This window comes from Periplaneta americana, chromosome 15 (genome assembly GCF_040183065.1).
Source record: "Periplaneta americana isolate PAMFEO1 chromosome 15, P.americana_PAMFEO1_priV1, whole genome shotgun sequence".
In the NCBI taxonomy this organism is placed as follows: Eukaryota; Metazoa; Arthropoda; class Insecta; order Blattodea; family Blattidae; genus Periplaneta; species Periplaneta americana.
This window is the reverse complement of record NC_091131.1, coordinates 125,038,973-125,059,473: the sequence shown is the minus strand read 5'-3', so window position 1 is coordinate 125,059,473 and position 20,501 is coordinate 125,038,973.

The following is a 20,501-nucleotide window of genomic DNA, read 5'->3' as shown; positions in this document are numbered from 1 at the left end:
TTTGGTCCTACAGAATTATCTGTGATAATTTAAGGCTGCATGAATTACTTTTGTCGTAAAACGTCTACGTTCGGGATACAAGAGAGACAAATTGTAACGTTTTGACATTCTGACTTCACTTGTGCTACCAAGGGTAAGATGAACTTGATGTCTAATTAATGGTTTTCTTTTTGCATATTGTTTTCAGTACTTTGGGCAATACTGGAGTATCACTCGCACAATTCAAGTGCTCGGAACTCTCCTCTTGCGAGGACTGTGGCAGTCCCACACAATTTGGAGGTTTTAACATATTTTGGAGTTCCTGTCCTGATGCTGCTCTGTGATGCTTATCCCTCATCCTTCATGAGGTAGCTACTAGGTTATGTCCTTTTTCGGCTTCCTTTTCAAAATTCCCTACAGTTCCTTCAGTGGAACGGAGAAATTCGGACTGAGACAAGTGGTCAACAGGCTTGGAGCTCACATATTCAGTTTTTCCCAGCTCCAAACTCCCTTGCAAGAATGCGTTTTTCGCGTACCTTTTAAATGTTTCTCTACCCAGTCCCGTATTGATATTGACTTTGTCTCTTGGTTTTCCACGCAATGTCTCGCTCCATTCTACAGAGTGATTCATATAGAACTGACACATTTCTTTCTTTAATTATTCCGTTGGAAATTCATTCAATGACCCAATTTTAGCACCAAATTAAGCAGAATGTTCTGGAGTTTCCATTCCTTGTCACTAGATGCGCAGATGTTTATGTTTTATTCCTATTGTTGGCAGCCTAAAGCCATATAGGGTTACGGTTGTTCCTCAGCTACAGGAACCAGATAAGGATAAAAGATTGAATTATTGTCGTTGGTTTCAGACGTTCATTGTGCAAAATCCTGCCATATTGTCCATCACATGGTTCACAGATAAAGCATGTTTCCATTTATCCGGTTATGTGAACTCACAGAACTCACGCCATTGGGCCATCGAAAATCCACATGTCATCCATGAAGCACCTATGCATCCGGTTAAAATCGGAGTTTGGTGCGCAATATCCGCACAGAGAATAGTGGGGCCAATTTTTTTTAACCAGACTGTGAACACTGCAGAGTACCGACTGATTTTCGTGGAGTTTGTTGAGCAACTGGAAGATGTAGAGCTGAGTCAAGGATATTTTCAGCAAGATGGCGCTACATGCCATACATCAAACGAATCCATAGAACTAATTGCAAGTTTCTTTGACGACCGAATAATTTCCAGGAACCTGTGGCCACCGAGATCTCCGGATTTGACAACGCCGGACTTCTTTCTATGGGGTTACTTAAAAGACAGGGTTTACGCCACACGCCCCCGACATTGGACGATCTGAAGCACAACATCACACAGGAGATTCAAGCTATTGACAACAGAGTCCTCCAACGAGTGGCCAGTAACATGGAACGACGTGTTGAGTTGTGCCTTATGCAGGATGGAGGACATTTTCAACATTTGCTATAGAGGTAAATAATCTCCCAAAATTCATCTACATTTTAGGTATAATAAGTTGTCGCTAGCACAATTCGTTTTGAAACAATTAATGAAAGAAATGTGTCAGTTCTATATAAATCACTCTGTATATTTAATATGCCTCGTCCGTCTATCTAAAATGAATGAACGGGTGAAATAGGAGTAGAAACATTTTAAAGGTATGCGAAAACGTATCCTAGTAAAGGAAATTGCGGCTAAGAAGGAGTGTCTATCTGAGCTCTAAAGTTGCTGGGCCACTTGTCTCACTCCGATTTGCATATGAAGAAACATTAGAAAATTTTAAAGGGAAAACCCAAAAACGGATGTAACCTAACAGCTATTACTTGAGGCGGGGGAAAAGGACGAAGTACGATAGAATAACAATAGGGCAAGATCATACACTTCGAATCGGATCTTTCTCTCAGCCCCAATTTCCTTTGCAAGGACTCGTTATTGCGTACCTTTCAAATGTCACTCACTCACTCACTCACTCACCCACCCACCCACCCACCCACCCACCCACTCACTCACTCTCGTCTCGTTCCATTCATACTACTTATGGTTTTGTACGGTTTTCCTAAGGAGTTAAGTCAAATGTCTGGATGAGCACTGAAAGAACTGGACAACGGACATACCTTCCCCCCCCCACACAAAAATGTCGGCATTTTGCATATTAAAACCTTCAGAAATCGAAGCTTTTGTTTTCGAGTGTACAGTGCTTCTGGGGGAGTTTACTCGATCGTCAACCGTCCAACGCAAGGATCTCATGCCTATCGAGAACAGAGACGCCCCCTCCCTCCGTTCGCTCTGCCCAGACTTCTAACATATTCGGCGACTCTGTCCTGCTGTTGTTCAGTTGTGCTGCCTCCCCTTCATATAGTAAACATTGGGATACGTTCATTTTCTACTTCAACATTCTTTACAGTTCCTGCAAAGGAACGATAAGAATTAATGGGGTGAGACAAGTGACCAGCAGGCTTGGAGGTTACATAAATTCTTGCTCAAAGGCCCAAATTCCGACGATCGCGTACGTTTTAATATTTTTTCTCCTCTAATTTCCCGTTTCATTCAGTCTCTATTAGGGGATACTCATCCTGCCTGTGGTAGTGTTTATTTAATGCCTAAGTCCTTTTTTTTTCGAAGAAGGGCCCGTAGGCAAGCACCGCAGCTTTAGGCTTATTGTGCAGCCTTATTGTGCTTATTGTGTTGGAAAGATTAAGGATCGCTCTTCAAGTGCATGATTCACTGCTTGGTGTCATCGTATCGATTCAGCCGCAGTATTCAGTTCTGACTGGATACCCGATACTCCGCCTACTTGTGATGTTATTTTGCGGCCTCCTCAGATCGATGGCATCTGTTCGCAATTCATGTGGCTGAATCTGCTGCATCCTTAACCAGAAGAACATGTCGCCGTCGATTCCACAACTCACCAAGGTTCCATCTATCTAAGGGAGCTACACTCTCCCGGCCCCGCAGTCCGCTTATTAAGTAAAGCCCCTGCGACTTCGTTGGATATGTGCAGCTCCTGCAGACAGAAGCCACCTATAGGCAGATCCCGGAACCACGTCCGCCATGTCCTCCTGGTCGACCTGTAAACTACTGAGACGATTAATGGAAATGATACTAATGAAGTCGAAATGAGTCCGAGGCCCAACGCCGAAAGTGCGAAAGTTACCCAGCAATTCTACTTCAAGTGGTTGAGGAAAAACCTCAGAAAAAATCCCAACCAGGATTTGAACCCAGGCCCGCTTATTTCACGATCAAGAAGGCTAACAGTTACTCCACAGCGGTGGATAACTCAATCCTCACTTAAGTGGAGTCTGTACTTTCATATCTTGCAATGTTGAATTCCTCACTTTTGCGTGCACTTTTCTCAGAAGCGATAAAAAATACAAATATAGAAAAAATAGGGCATATGTAACATACCTTTATGTATACAAATAAATTTAAAATTCCACTGAGCGGTTGGCAAAAAAAAAAAAAAAAAATTCTTCATTGATAACGTTTTTTGCATTAAGAATAATTCTTGTAGTAATTATTACTACAATATTTTTTGCTGAAGATAGAGCTAAAAACTGACAATTAGAAGAAATAGAATCATATTATCATTTTACACATATTAAACTACCGGAAAACGATAAAAGCCAAAATTTCATTTTTTTTTTTGTCAAAATTCGATATAGCCTACAGACTCCCTTTAACCTAAACATTACACTAAAAACATTTCATGCAAGCCGAGGTATTTCATAAATCCCCTGTCACTTTTATAAATTTATGTATGCGTAATCGTTACGGAGAAATAGAAATATTAGATTTTTACAGCGAAAAATTCATTTTCTGTTGTCGCAGATTTAGTTCTAGAAATTGTATCTTACTATGTGCTATTCGAAAGCCAGGCAGAACTAAAAAGTTGAAGTCTTTCTTTCTTAAAGGATTATGTGGCAATAGTGCCTTTAATATGCGCGGGCGAATATATGCAATAGAATACAGTTTTTAACTTCCTATTGAGCGGTTTGTATTCGCAGAACTGATTTTCATGTTACGTGTAGTAATTTTCTTAGAACTCCATCATAAATCAGTAAATCAATATACATTTTAATATTAGTGATATTTTTAAATTCCGAGCTTCACAAAGGAATATTCGAAATGTTTACAGTACACGAATAGCTATTTTATACCAATTTGTGTGAAATTAATTACATCTTAACCAAATGACACAATGAAGTCAGGTCTTCCACTGTTTTTATAAGTACATTGCTCCGTCGATATAGTAGAAAATCAATGTTTACCTATTTAGATATAACACGCGAAGCAAGTCCTCTACAATAGGCAAGCATCACGTTTAGGTAGAGCATGAAAGTCAAGGAATATCATGGACAGTAAAAAATCGTTCATACGGAAATGGGTACTTAAGAGGTGTTGAAGCTAGGTTTGCAGTAAAAGATCTGTTTCTGGGCAGGAAACAATAAATCAATGAATTCATTATAAAAAGTGAATCTGATTATAATATAGACGACGTGTCATATTTTAAATAAGTGAATAAATAAATAAATAAATATGCAACTAAATAAATAAACAAACAAGTAAACAAACAAGTAAATAAATAAATATTACCTTAAATTCTCCAGCAATATCCAATATTTGTACCGTTTCCAAGGCGTTGAATAACATTTACTTTGTCAGAAATACGAGTAATCAGACTGAACATGTTTGTGACATGATACCGATACCTTACCGGTATGCTGGGGCTTGGATTTTCGGCACATCAGTAGACTACGTTTAATGTATTGCTGCTTTATTTAGACTCAAACGCATTCTATTAAATCGGCGGGTTAGTGTATAAGACAACGCAAATTGTGTCCAGTCATGAAAAGAAGTTCGACTCTTATTAAGTGTAAACCAGGCATGCCAGAAATCAGACACTGAATGTGCAGTGTATGTGCGCGGAACGCCGGTCTGTGCAGATTGCGTCATTATCGTGTTGCTCTTACCAGTTCTTAGCCGGAGGGATGTACAAGAATCTATTCTGCGCTACTAATGTTCAATTACAATTGACATTTGGACATTATAAACACACTTAGCAGAAGGAAAAAAATACAATTATTGTCAGTGTCTATATTTGACAATAATTGTAACACAAGAAACAATATATTTACTCAGTTATAATTCACAAAGCAGTCGTTTGTAAAGAATCATTTATTTACATGATATGTAGGCTATACAGTATTTGAAGGAAATGTAAATATTGCAGTAATTTCGAGAAAACAAAAACGAACACAGTATTTCATTTTACGTATAAGGAACTGATTATTTCAAAGTAATACTCTTTCATTGTTCGTCAAGCATTATTGGAACCATTGGTGCACAAATGTTAAAGAAATATTTTACTCCCCATTACTCGTACAAGCAATAGGACTTTTACACTGGATTCATTTCCTTCCTGTATGTTAATATAAATTCACAATATTATTAGACTATTAAATTGGATAAATTAAGCTTGCATTTACACTTATATAATATATTTGGAAAACGTTGAGAGCAAGTATCAGCAAGTTGGGACCGTTACTGAAATGAGTTAAAAGAGTAGTTCACAAACTGTAAAGCGAGGACATTTTCTTAATATTGTAACGTGAGATGGAAAATTCGCCATTATATATTTTTCCAGAAAATTTTTCCGCCTTACAGATAGTTGCTTTCTTCATTCCCTTACAACCTCAAGACCCTCACATGTATTCCTCACTCAATATTCTCATCACTTATCAGCTTATCAAATAAAAGTTGTAAGTCGTCTAACCTTTGATGGCTGTGTTAGTACAGACTCCAAAACAACACTATTGTCACGTTTGTTTTGCCGTGAGAGTACTGACTAAGAAATAAGAGCTGGCGAATATCATATTTTGAGAACTTTACTAATCTAATCTAAATTCTCACATCACTATGAGGTCCACATGAGATGATGAAAGACTTTCATTTTAAAATAAAACATTATAGCAACTGATTTATCTTCTTCGTTATATCTGTGGACTCCTCACTTTATTTTTCATAACGAATTCACAATCACAGCTCAATGAGCACCCGTACTCATCTGTGTTGCTGCTGCACGTAATGTACAGTTGCCCTTAAAAAGAATGAGACGATTCTTGGTCGTCGGAAGTTAAAGTTCTACAGCGCGGTTCACTCGATATCGACGTAACGATAAGTACCATGAAAAATAGAACAAGAATTGTTAAAAGGACCACAAGGACAAGGACCAGAATAAGGATCACGAAGAAGACAGCCATTTAAGGCCACGATTTCACAACTTAGTTCGGGTAACAAAATATCATTGCTTCTCTGTACCGAATGGCAAATGCCTGCTATCGGATCTACATTCTGGACTGCTGCTGTTACTGTCTTGTCTCGGTAGCTCCTATAGTAGCGTGTCGGTTCCTCCGTATAACCGACACGTCTCGTGTTCGATCCCAGGTGAAACTTTTTTTTTATTGAGTTGTAATTAATTTGTTCAGAGTTTCTCTACTATCTAATTTGTTGAAAAATATGGAATAATTTATGTCCAATTTTTGGGTCTTACAAGTGGGCTGAACCTCGTCAAAAAAAAAAATAAATAAATCTTACTTGGAAGTTAAAAGTATTCTTCCTCAAACAAATATCATAAAAAACTAAAAGAGACCTGTTAACTTAAAATCTTGTCCACGTACCATCAGCTTCTATTACAGCTCTAAGTCGATCCGGCATGAATGTCACGAGATTGTGGAATAAGTTCTGATCCCCGGCGAGATCTTCCCAGGTGTCAACAACTCGAACCCACAATTCGTCTCGATTTCGAGGGCGTCGGTGGGCATAGGTGGCTATCCTTCTCTTTTTCAATTCCGCCCATAAATTTTCGATGACATTCAAATCAGGTAACTTCGGAGGCCAATCTCGATCTCGGGTCTCCTTTGAAACCATCTTCGAATGCTTGCGGCATAGTGCACGGGATGGTTACCCTGCTGGAACACAATGTTCCTTCGGAAAAACGTTCTCGGACGGAAGGAAGGAAAATATTTTCCAGAGTGTGCTCGTAAGTTCCCGCATTAAACCGGCCATCGATGCGTTCTATAACGCCAGGTCCATCGTAAGACATCCACCCCCAACACGATATGCTAAAGCGCCCCGATCTTTCACGTCGGTGCACATAGCGCTGATCATGTCGGAGACCACCCTCACGATAGGCACGAACAGGACCTTCGTAATCACTCGAGATGGTTGTTTCTTCGGAGAAAATTACATTTCTCCAATCGAAATCCACTCGATTGGTAGCGAAGGCAAGACGGTTGACAGCTTGTGCTTCCCCCAGTATTTCCATTTGCGCAGCTCTCCGGCTCCTAATACCGCAGTTCCTCAACCTGCTGATCACAGTCTGAAGAACCGGGAAAGTTAGATGCTTCTCTTATTTCGTTAGCAGTCCGAAAGGGGTCCAGTCGAACTGTCTCGAATAAGAGAGCATCCTCTTCCAATGAAGAAATCCGCGGAAGCCCAGGAATAGGGCGATTTTCGACCTCCCCTGAATTTTGGTAACGATGAACCCCCTCGCGGCTGTACTTCCAGGAACACCGACCAAACGGCCAGCAGATCTAGCCCCATATCCAGCCTCAACTAGAGCTGTAACTCGCTGTCTCAAGTCACGCCGGTTCGCCATTAAGATGAGAAATGAGGGATGACGATAATACTTTAGTGTAGACATGACTATTTAACGTGATATAGAATTATTGAAATAAGGGGCATTTTGCACAGTAAGAGTTAATAAATCAACCCTAAATTAAATATTTAAATAACAGGATATGACAGGAAGTCCAATTGTTGCGAAACTAATCAAATTAAATCTAATTACATTAAGTAAACAAATCTCAAGTTATGACACCACATTGCTACAGCTAAATTGTAGGTTATTAACATAAGCACTGAATAGGTCCGTGCTTATGCGTTGGACGACAAAACCAAACTTCGAAAGTTCGAATCTTGCCGAGGAATATAACTTCTTGCTTTTTATAATGTAAATCACACTTCTAACTACATTCATATTTCTTGCATTATTTATTAATATTTATAGCCAACATTGAATTTGCAAAGAAAAGACTTTAGAAATCTCATATGGAATTTGTGATCTGTAGTGACATAAACATAGATTATCTCTCGGAACTTTTCCGTAAAAGTAAATTAAATTCACTCCTTGAAACTGGAAACCTTAGTCGTAGAGTCATTTTCCCACCTGCATACAAGCTGAAGTAGCACAGCCATTGATAAAAGTTTTGTACACAGAATTAGACTGATAGAACCTATTCGACAGAACCTATGATCAATGGCTTCTCTGAACATGATAAACAAATCCTAAGTGTTTCCAATGTCACTGAACAATTTCAAAATATTAATTTAAAAACTAAAAAGGGTCGTAAATGCTGTAGCCTATCTAGTGATTATTTACATTTATGTCTACGAAATGAATCTTGGGAAAACGTATATGATACTGATATTGCTGATATTAAGAGTAAATATATTGTATTTTTCAGTTAATTTCAGAATCACTTCAGTGGATGTTCTCCACTCAATGTTGTAAAAAAATTCAAAAGTAAAAACATGTAGATAACCAGGGACTTAAAAATCTCATGTATTAAAAAGAAGAATTGCTGATATTAAGAGTAAATGTATTGTATTTTTCAGTTAATTTCAGAATCACTTCAGTGGATGTTCTCCACTCAATGCTGTAAAAAAATTCAAAAGTAAAAACATGTAGATAACCAGGGACTTAAAAATCTCATGTATTAAAAAGAAGAATTGCTGATATTAAGAGTAAATGTATTGTATTTTTCAGTTAATTTCAGAATCACTTCAGTGGATGTTCTCCACTCAATGTTGTAAAAAAATTCAAAAGTAAAAACATGTAGATAACCAGGGACTTAAAAATCTCATGTATTAAAAAGAAGAATCTATATGTAATGAGTTGCAATGTAATGATCCTCATGTTCTTAAATACTACAAGAAGTACAGTGTAATTTATAAAAAATTATGAAAGAGGGGAATAGAACACATTTGAATAGAAAAGTAAAAATTCAGATAATGCAATTAAAGCTATTCGGAATATTATTAAAGTTAAACTTGTAGATATCCTAAGAAAGAAAATATTTTTTCATTAAAACCAGTGATTATTAAGTAGAGGTTCCCAAATATATTGCAAACTGCTTTAACGTCTTATAATATATAGTACAGAAATATTATTGATAACTTAAACATTCAAGATTTTGCAAAAGATACTGCAATTGGTTACTTAACAGATGCATTTAATAATTAGTATTAATATATGTAATTAGTCAATAACTGCAACATTGCTTTTTCATTCAATCATAACATGAATAAAATTGATTGCACATTAAATTAAAGTCCACACCTGTGGAGTAACGGTCAGCGCGTCTGGCTGCGAAACCAGGTGGCCCGGGTTCGAATCCCGGTCGGGGCAAGTTACCTGGTTGAGGTTTTTTCCGGGGTTTTCCCTCAACCCAATAGGAGCAAATGCTGGGTAACTTTCGGTGCTGGACCCCGGACTCATTTCACCAGCATTATCACCTTCATATCATTCAGACGCTAAATAACCGAAGATGTTGATACAGCGTCGTAAAATAACCCAATAAAAATAAAAAAAAATTAAATTAAACACTATTGCAAACACGTAGATAAAATAGTTAAAATCAACTGAAGGGGTGAGAATGAAATAATCCAAAAATTGTTTTGTGCGAGTGCATTTCTTACACATATGGGAAAGCTACTGATAAAATATTGTAATAATTACTCAACAAATGGCATAGCCTAAAGACTCTAAACCTTTGTAAAAGTATGTCTGTGTGGCTTAGGAATAATTTTTAATTTCATTTTAGTTGTTAGTTTTTAATATATATACATTTACATTATATATGTGTATGTATAAATGCATTCATTAGATTAACGTTTATAATATTATAACTTGTAATTTTGTATTGTCTCTGATCATTAACACTTAATCCGAGGACTTTTTAAAACTCTATTTCAACGTTATTTAGCTATTTGAAAGTTATTTAGACAAAAAAAATCGTTGTGTAGACGAGGAATTGAACTCGCACTCTTCTACACAACACGCAGAAGTCTTAGCGTCTGAGCTATTGAAACGACACGAAAGCTTTCCTTTCTGTGCGGAGTGCCGATCTAGTCATGAAGGTCCATTGTCGATTTAACTACACGATTTATGTATATATTTATCTTTTATTTACGTAATATTATCATATTTTTTGCAGTTTTTGAAGTGAATTTCGGAACGATGCTAGTAACAAACCAAATAGCCTGAATTTAAGTAACTCAATATTCGTTATCTTGTGTATCAGTGCTCTGGTCTCTGATCATGCGCAGTGTCTTACATCTGAGACTTAGGAATATTCAATCGTCTCATCCTTTTCTAGGGAAACTGTACATCCCTGTCGCGTTCCCCTCCAAGACGATTCACTCCCTCTAGGTAGGAGAATAGGAACTGCACATCGCACAGAGACAAGTGCACAATGTGAGCGACTGCACAATGTGCAGGATTTTGGTATGTCTGGTGTAAAGTAATTGAGTTAATTTATGCATGTCTTTGGAATGAAAGTTCAGGAAAATAAGTTACAAATAGTTGCTTTACTGACTTTTTTTTTCAACATAATCATTTCCCTTTCCACGTTCTTAGTTCTTTCTAGTCTGCCAGTCATGTTTGTCACTGCACGCACTCTCGTTAACTTAACCTTCCATATTATTACTTAATCACATACCGGTACTCGGTTAAAAGGCAGGTGGTCCCTTCCATTACTCACTTTTCATTCTTGAAACTTATTTATCTACGTTTCCTGTTTGCTAAGCGTTTTCCATAATGATAAAATTATGTATTTACAGCAACTACTGTCTACTGTGGAACGCGGGGTATCGTTGCGGCTAAGGCGTTGCGTTACAGTCGGGTTCGATTCCCGATGGGTCATCGATTTTCTCTATTGATCTAATTCTTCCAGCCCCACTATTGCCCTCGGGTGTGCTTAGTCTCTAACAGAAAAGAGTACCAGAGTATTACTTGTCGACAAAGGCGGTAAGCACATACGACTGACATCCCTAATGCCACTAATGTCAATTGTTTACAAAAGTTGTGCATCTTAACCTCTCGCTATCTTATGGCCTCCTTGGCCTGTAATAGGGGCATCTTTACTTTCGCTGCCTACTGATAATAATACGGCTAAAACCAACATAATATATCTGATGCGAAATAGTTTCAATGGGTCATAGATTCAGAAAGTCCAACATTTCGGAGCTACGCATCCGTTCCTTCATCAAAGAATTCAAGGAAAGAGGAGCCTATCTCTCCACCTCATAATAATCTAAGAGTTAAGGTCCACTGTAGATATTTTCCCCTTCAAAACTTAAGTTACTTCAATGGAATAATGATCACGCAGTGACATGAGCACACTAACGGCTTAGAGCTCACATACTTATCTCGTTGAAATACACAGGTTCTTTCCTTATTTTTCTTACCACAGTGCTCACTAATCCCTTCACGCCTGATCATTTTTTTTACTGCTTTCTATTTTACGCACATAAAAATTCCTATTATCTTAACTCTATTCAGTTAGTCTGTGAGAGCCCAGCTTCGGAGAAAAACCCATACCGACTGAGTCTTTCTGGCGATTGTCAGACGGGGCGGCGAATAAGTAAGTAGCAATACATTTTCGGCCATGTCATATCGTTTGAACTTCATTGCCTAAGTTAAGAATTTTGGTAGATTGCTTATAAAATGATCTTCGACTGGGATATTTGACATTGATATTTATTTGAACTAAATTAAGTATATAAAACATAAAAAATCAGAACTACCCATATGAGCAAAACTTCTATTCGGGTCTAGAAATAAGAAATACGGAATGTAACACATAAATATTATAAAGGTCTTTCATTTCAAAACTTTTCAGTCTAAATAACTATTTATTTCAATTAAATTAAATTTAAACAAAAAACAACTGCAATTTAGATATTGAAGCGGGAAGTCACTGTTAATTGATTTTAGGTTTCACCCCATTAACACCGCAACTCCTTTAAAAAATTTCAAATATAATTTTGATATTTAATTAGAAAGTGTATTCAATTTTTATATATGTCATTCAATTGTTTAACATCTTTTGTTTTCTATCATCGTCTGGCAATCTGAATTGTTGTTATTGTTGATTACAGCTGAAGATAATAGATGTACGAAGACTACTGTTGATCACAGGTTATTTTCCAGTATTAAGGAATATTATGGTTGTGTATTATAAACATATTCTTCAAAAATTTAAAACAGGATAGAGGATAATAAAAGCCGAAGTTTGGATTACGTTATTTATGTGGTTTGATACTATGACATTGCTACATGGAGGATTTCCGAAATAGGTAAATTACTGCCTACCCAACAATGGGGCATATTCTGAATATTTAATTAAGTAAATTTAATTAATCGAATGTAGGAAATGACAAAAAATTAAATGAATTTTCATTCTACAACCAACTGACAACAATCCAGTTGCCAGGCAACGATAGAAGGTAAAATATGTGAAACAAATAAATGAGATGTGTAAACAATTTGTTTATTGAATATTGTTTCAAATTTAAATATCGAAATTTAAGGGTGCGATTTGAAATTTCAAAGCGGATTGGGTAGGGATGGAATCTTAAATGCGATTACGACTGGTTTTAAACTTCCCCTTCAGTACCTAAATTGATGAGTTTCTTTTTGTTTAAATTGAATTCAATTAAAACAAAGAATAGGAAGATTTGAAATGAAAGCCCTACTTATATAATAAACGAAAAAAAGTAACATAAAAATTTTAAACATAGAATCAATTTAAGTAATTTAATGCAGCCCCTCTGGTCTCTTTATCTCTTTATCTTATTTTAGACGGCCATATTGTATGCAGTAGGTAAAATGCAGCTTTGGTTCTAAAAGGAAAGCACAGCAGTGAGTTCAAGTTGCACCTATTTGTCAATAGTCAATGTTGTATCCTGTTTCATTAAGTAGATTCCCTGCGTTCTGCTGACTCCCAGTCACGAAGTCCCGCTACATGCCTTTGTTGTAGCCTATATCAGATTCAAGTTTCCTGAAATGACGTGAAGGAAATACTCTGATAAAAATAAAAATGTGAAACTGGAAAATCTCTTTTTAGCACTTACAGTAGATCAAATAAAAGGTCGTACTAAAAGGCAAAGAAATTAACTTGAAATTGTAATAATTTGCGATTATGTGTGCAAACTCAAAAGGATATTTGCCTATTTTCACCGTCTTATTGTACGAAGTATAGAGGGATTTTCACGGAATATACGTTTTCAGAATTTCTGATACTACACAAATGGTTTGGACGTTTAGTCTTTCTGTCTGCCAGTTTGTGCTTGCAATTTATTTTATGCTACTGGAAGTATTTTTGTTCATATACAATATTTACGGTATTTCAGTATTTTCCATGCACATAAGATATATTAATGACAAATCTAATGAGAACAATTTCGATTAATCGAAATAAATCAACTATTTTCTCAGTTGTTTTTCTAATATATTTGAAGAATAAATTGAAATGTGAAGCAAAAAGATATCCCGAGAGAATTTAAATTATCATACAAATAACTAATTATAATTTTCGTTGCGATTTCTCAGTCGAGGACTGCGCAGGTAGCATCAGTCCCTCTTTCTCAAAGCATTAGCAATCCTACCTATCCAATCAATAAATCTAACCAATTGGTCAAACCAATGCAAATCAATCTATCAACTCAATCAACTTAACCAAGCCAGCTAGTTTATCAATCCAAATAAATAAATAAATAAATAAATAAATAAATAAATAAATAAATAAATAAATAAATAAATAAAAGTCAGTCAGTCAGTCAGTCCTAAATTCTTACATTTGTCACATTTCTCTTTCCTGTGCTGTTCTTTTAAATCCTTTATATTAATTGTTGCACTTATTATACTGAGTTTGTCTTTTATGTATTTTCTTCTCGGTCTTCCTCAATCTTTCTTGCAAAGTGTTTTGTCCTCCAACATGTAAACTAAAATAACTACGCCATATCTATACTAATAATAAATCTGTAGCCGAAATTTTTCTGGTAATTTTCGATTTTCCAAAAATAATTGGTCCTAACATATATAATTAACCACCCTGAAACCGAAAATAGCTTTTTTGAAATTTTTGTTTGCATGTCTGTCTGTCTGTCTGTCTGTATGTTTGTTACCTTTTCACGCGACAATGACTGAACGGAATTCGATGAAAATTGGAATATAAATTAAGTTCGTTGTAACTTAGATTTCAGGCTATATGGCATTCAAAATACATTATTTAAAAGGGGGGTTATAAGGGGACCTGAATTAAATAAATCGAAATATCTCGCTTATTATTGATTTTGTGAAAAATGTTACATAACAAAAGTTTCTTTAAAAATCATTTGCGATACGTTTTAGTCTTTGGAAAATTTTGATAGGACTGATATTCAATGAGATAAATGAGTTTTAAAATTAAAATAACTGCCATCTAAGGCCGTGTAACGAAATAAAAAACAAATGACTTGGTCTATAAGGGGCCTTGGACATCAACAATCGAAAGCTATGAAAGATAGCCTACAGAGAATGTTTCTGTGTTTGTATGAAGTAATATCGGAAGCTAAATTAACCGATTTGTATAATTAATTATTATTTCACCATTGGAAAGTGTAGTTTCTCTAGATGGACATAATGCTATAATGTTATTACAGTAACTTCTGAGTGAATCGAGGACAGGTAAGATTAAAATAGCTTCTTATGCACAGAAAACTTGATAGGCATTCGTTTCCTGTATTTCCTAGAATAATTTTTATGACCAAATGAGTATCTCTGGATCAAAATGATCGCATTTTAACTTTTTTAATACAATTATTTAAATTAAGTAACATAATAAACGATTTATCCTTCTATCAAACACGAATGTTCCCTGGATCAAATGTCCTATTTTAATTATGTAATTACTATATATTTATTTCTAACTGGTGCAGCGGAGCGCACGGGTACGGCTAGTTAGATATAAACCTGCATGTGGAATACGTCACTCAGTTTCAGGAATGAAACTACAGTTGTGTTTCTTTGGATGTTTTATTTATCTTTCGGTTTACATATGGGGAGTGTGGATAAGCAATATATTTTACTTTAACATGAAGCGATATTCCGAAATTTGTCCCAGCTTACAACAAATTTTTTACTTTAATGTTCCAAAACTCGTACTTACAAATGAAATGAATAATTTTATTTAATGTAACTGAAGTGATCACTTTGTGTAACTATGTTAAAATGCTATGAGGATTTTGGATTTGCAAAGAGAATGCTGTGTTAAATAGAAGAAAACCTAGAATGTAATGGGAAGAATATACTAAAAATTATTGTCATAAAACAAAAGAAGCAAAACTACTAACACAAGATAGAATAAAATACAGAAAATGACCCGAAAATATGTACCTAAAAAACGTGAATTTACTTTATTCAACGCGAAATTAATTTTATATATTTTTCAGGAACAAATATATTTTCGGAATATGTATTGTATGATGAGACTTTCTTGTGTTAAATTTTAACGTACCTTGTTAACATGTTTCGACCTATTTTGGGTCATCTTCAGAACTGGTCGAAACATGTTAACAAGGTACGTTAAAATTTAACACAAGAAAGTCTCATCATATATATTCCGAAGTGATGCAGTGTTAAAAGTTGTGTAATCAAGATGTATAAGATATATATATATTTTGAAGATACCACGCAATTCCGCTTATCGAAAGTCTCGATAGGAGGTCAAAAGAAATCGAACAAGCCCAAAACCACCAGCACGGAGCGAGTTAAACGCTTTCAAAAGAGCCGTCGAACAATGCTTTTTAGTGGTTTATTTTACGACGCTTTATCAACATATATGTCATATAGTGTCTGAATGATATGAAGATGATGCCAGCGAAATGAGTCCAGAATCCAGCGCCGAAAGTTACCAAGAATTTGATCTTAATAGGTTGAGGTAAAACCCGGGGAAAAAAAAAAACTGTCAGGTAACTTGTCCCAACCAGGATTTGAACCAGGGGCCACTCGTTTCACGGTTAGGCATGCTAACTGTCCAGAGCGGTGGATTCGAACAATCGGGAAAGCAGGAAAAGCATGGGGAGTTTTACACTTTGTGATGAGGGTACTAAGAAAAGGCTCCGATAAATCCAAAGAGATTCCATTAGTCACTAGTTCCTCCAGTAATGGCATATGGTACTGCATGTTGGGATCCTTACAGATTAGAACATATTAAGACATCGGAAAAGATTAAAAAACGGGTTCTCAAGAGTTGTCCTAATAAATCACCATTAAAATGGAACACACTCACGGACAATAGAACGCGAATTCGATTATGCGCAATGTTCAAAACATACAGAGGTGAGTCTGCCTGGAGAGAAATAAAAAATAGGTTGCAGCCGCCAGGGAAATTTCTTGTGCACGATTAGCTACAGTATATAGCGACAAGCTTATGGTCTCCAACTTCGAAGATTCACTGGAACATACATTCTTTGTTGTTGTTAAAACGCAGTTCTTAATAAATTGTCCGTCTAAATAAGTTCCATGTCTTGCGAGAATCATGCGCGCTAGTTCATAACTTGCTCTCATAGCATCAACACTACACACCTCCAAGATCTACGATAAATATATATAAAAACACTATAAGAACAGTGCACTAACCAACGGGTTATTATCACAGTCTAGTATATACAGTCACGAAGCTCAATACGTAATAAATGTGCATCCATAGATAGTTGCTAACCACTAGGATCGCTACTATCGCCTCATTACAGACAATGCGAAATAGTACCTGCACAGTCTATTGTTTCTAGTACCCTCAAAACTAAAGCTTCGTGATTGTATATACTATACTGTGTTATTATCTCGGTTTTCACAGAATTCCATGAAGCTTTGACCCATTCACAAAGTTAGTATCGACGCATAGGATGCACCATTCTTTTCAGACCTATTTTAAAATTAAAAAGTGCGCCTTATGGCCCAGAAAATACGGTATATAGCGGGGAATATCTATACAAATAATAAATTTGTAGCCGACATTTTTCTGGTGATTTTCTATTTTCCAAAAATAATTGGTCCTAACATATATAATTAACCACCCTGAAACCGAAAATCGCTTTTTTGAAATTTTTGTTTGTATGTCTGTCTGGATGTTTGTTACCTTTTCACGCGATAATGGCTGAACCGATTGATATGAAAATTGGAATATAAATTAAGTTCGTTGTACCTTAGATTTTAGGCTATATGACATTCAAAATACTGTACTTAAAAGGGGTGTTATAACGGGGCCTGAATTAAATAAATCGAAATATCTCACTTATTATTAATTTTTGTAAAAAAATGTTACATAACAAAAGTTTCTTTAAACATGATTTCCGATAAGTTTTATTCTTTAGAAAATTTTGATAGGACTGATATTTAATGAGATAAATGAGTTTTAAAATTAAAATAACGCCATCTAAGACGGTGCAATGAAATAAGAACAAATGACTTCGTCTATAAGGGGCCTTGGACAACAACAATCGAAAAAGGGGCCTTGGCCAACAACAATCGAAAGCTATTAAACATAGCCTACAGAGAATGTTTCTGTGTTTTTACGAAGTAATATCGGAAGCTAAATTAACCGAATTGTATAATTAATTATTATTTCACCATTGGAAAGTGTAGCTTCTCTAGATGGACATAATGCTATAATGTTATTACAGTAACTTCTGAGTAAATCGAGGACAGGTAAGATTAAAATAGCTTCTTATGCACAGAAAATTTGATAGGCTATTTTGTACATTCGTTTTCTGTATTTATTAAAATAATATTTATGTACACACTTTTTTTTAGACCAGCCAGAGGCCGTTTACCAAAATTATCTTTTGTTTTCTTTTTCACTCGTTTCCTTCGTTTTACTTACACTAATACAAACACAACACCCATGCCCGAGGCGAGACTCGAACCCACAACCCTTCGGACCAAACGATAGAAACATGCCGTGCCCCTACTGCTTGAGCCATCCGGGCCGGCGTTTTAATCTTAGAGAATTAACGAACAACGAGAGTGTATTGATTTAGTATGCAGTGATAGTACGTTAGCTTAGCAATCCATTATTTTATAATTCAAATTTTAACTATGCTCAATTGAATCGTGTTAAAATACATAAAAAATATATGCAATAAATGCAATGCAAAAAACATTGGGAATGAGCCAAGCAGATTATGTTGCGCTGTTGTAAAAGTTGTTCCTTCTGAGATTCAAGAGCCCCCACAACAAATTAAAAACTTACTTATCGGAGTACATCCGTTATCAACGCACTTTTTATATAATATAATATAATATAATATAATATAATATAATATAATATAATATAATATCATATAATATAATATAATATCATATAATATAATATCATATAATATAATATCATATATACTAATAATAAATAATATGTAACCGAAATTTCTCTCGTAATTTTCGCTTTTCCAAAAATAATTGGTGTTAACATGTATAATTATTCATCCTGAGACCGAAAATAGCTATTTTGAAATTTTTGTTTGTATGTCTGTCTGTCTGTCTAGATGTTTGTTACCTTTTCACGCGATAGTAGCTGAACGGATTTCGGTGAAAATTGAAATATAAATTAAGCTCTTTGTAATTTAGATTTTAGACTATATGGCATTCAAAATACTTCAATTAACGGGGCCTGAATTAAATAAATCGAAATATCTCCCTTATTATTGCTTTTTTGTGAAAAATGTTACATAACAAAAATTTCTTTAAAAATCATTTCCGATAAGTTTTATTCTATGCAAAATTTTGATAGGACTGATATTTAAGGATATACAAGACTTTTAAAATAACAATACAATACATTTTCACCGCCGCCTCAGATTGTAGCGTTATTGTTCCTGCAGTAATTTCTATGTGCAAAATATAAAATTTTTGAGTAGGAAGAAAAAACTCATTTATTCATTCCATGGCAATAGGAGATCGTGAATTCTTACATTTTCGAAAGAAAGAAATATTATTACATATCACTGTTTATGCTTATCACTATTTAAGTTATTTGAAGAGTTCAGAACCATAATGGGCCAAGCGCCATTTACTGAAGACGTAGAAAACAATGGTTAAAATTAAGTTATTACCATAATTCAATGGAAGCATATAGCAAGTAATATAAAGTTTACACATTAAAACTGAATGATATGTCAATCTTCATTAAACTATGGTTGCATGTAATAACAAATAAGAAACATGTTAAAGGAATTGTCATTGCTCTCTGGACCAAAATGATCGCATTTTAATTATTTAAATACAATTTCAAGTAAGTAACTTATTAAACGATTTATCCTTCTAACAAAACGAATGTTCCTTGGATCAAACGTCCTATTTTAATTATGTAATTACTCTATATTTATTTCTAACAGGTGCAGCGGAGCGCACGGGTACGGCTTGGAATATAATAAACATTAATAGAATATATAAGTAATTATAATAAAAAATGTACCTTACGGAATAATTAATGTTTATTTATATCACTCTCTTTAAATTTGTGGTCACTTCCTTCAAATTTAATGATCAGTTTTATATTTTCTTGTGTCATCGAAATGCAGGTCACGGACATTAATATTAACTAATACAGATAAGACTTTTTGTTTACTTATTAACTATTATTCTATGAAACAGATTTTTAGTTTCCTCTTAGGATTACACAACAGTAAATAGGCCTACATGCACTAATCAGCAAATTTCATGAGCTTTAAAAGTGTACAACTACGGTAAATGACATTTAACTTGGTATATAAATAATATTATTGCAGTAGCGGCTCGCAGTAAAAAAAATAGGTGAAGTGATGTTCAAATACCAAATGCATGAATAGTTTTACCAATATAATGAGTAGGCCTACTATTCGTAAACTGCGTGCAATTTTACTTCTTCTAGGACACATGCAAACAAGAAAATTAATTTATTTCAGGATTCATCCAATTTCTTGCATGCCAAGTCAATCCTTCTATCTTTTAGTGATGTAGCATTCCGAGTGAAATTTTCAATATTTTCAAACAGAAAAGCTTCTTTCATCGGAAGAATTTTTTAAAGTTATTTTATACAACTTCTATTTTCTTAGCATGTTTTAAAACAAAGAACAAATGAAACTGTAGGTCGTCCAGAATTTAAAACTTTTTTATCCTCATATTTAAGTCTACAAAACGGAATTTCTAATAAAATACAAATCGTGTTATTTTCGGGATCCCTATTTCGCACTTATTTATCAATATTTTCTGTGTACTTGTACCTAAGTATTTGTCCATTTTATTCTTGCATACACTACTTTTAACACTTGAATATAAGTAATTGATTAACTAGCGGACTTACTCGTGTTAATTGTGTAAGTTTGTGCGGGTTACAGCTGTTTCGGTGCTTATCACACCATCTTC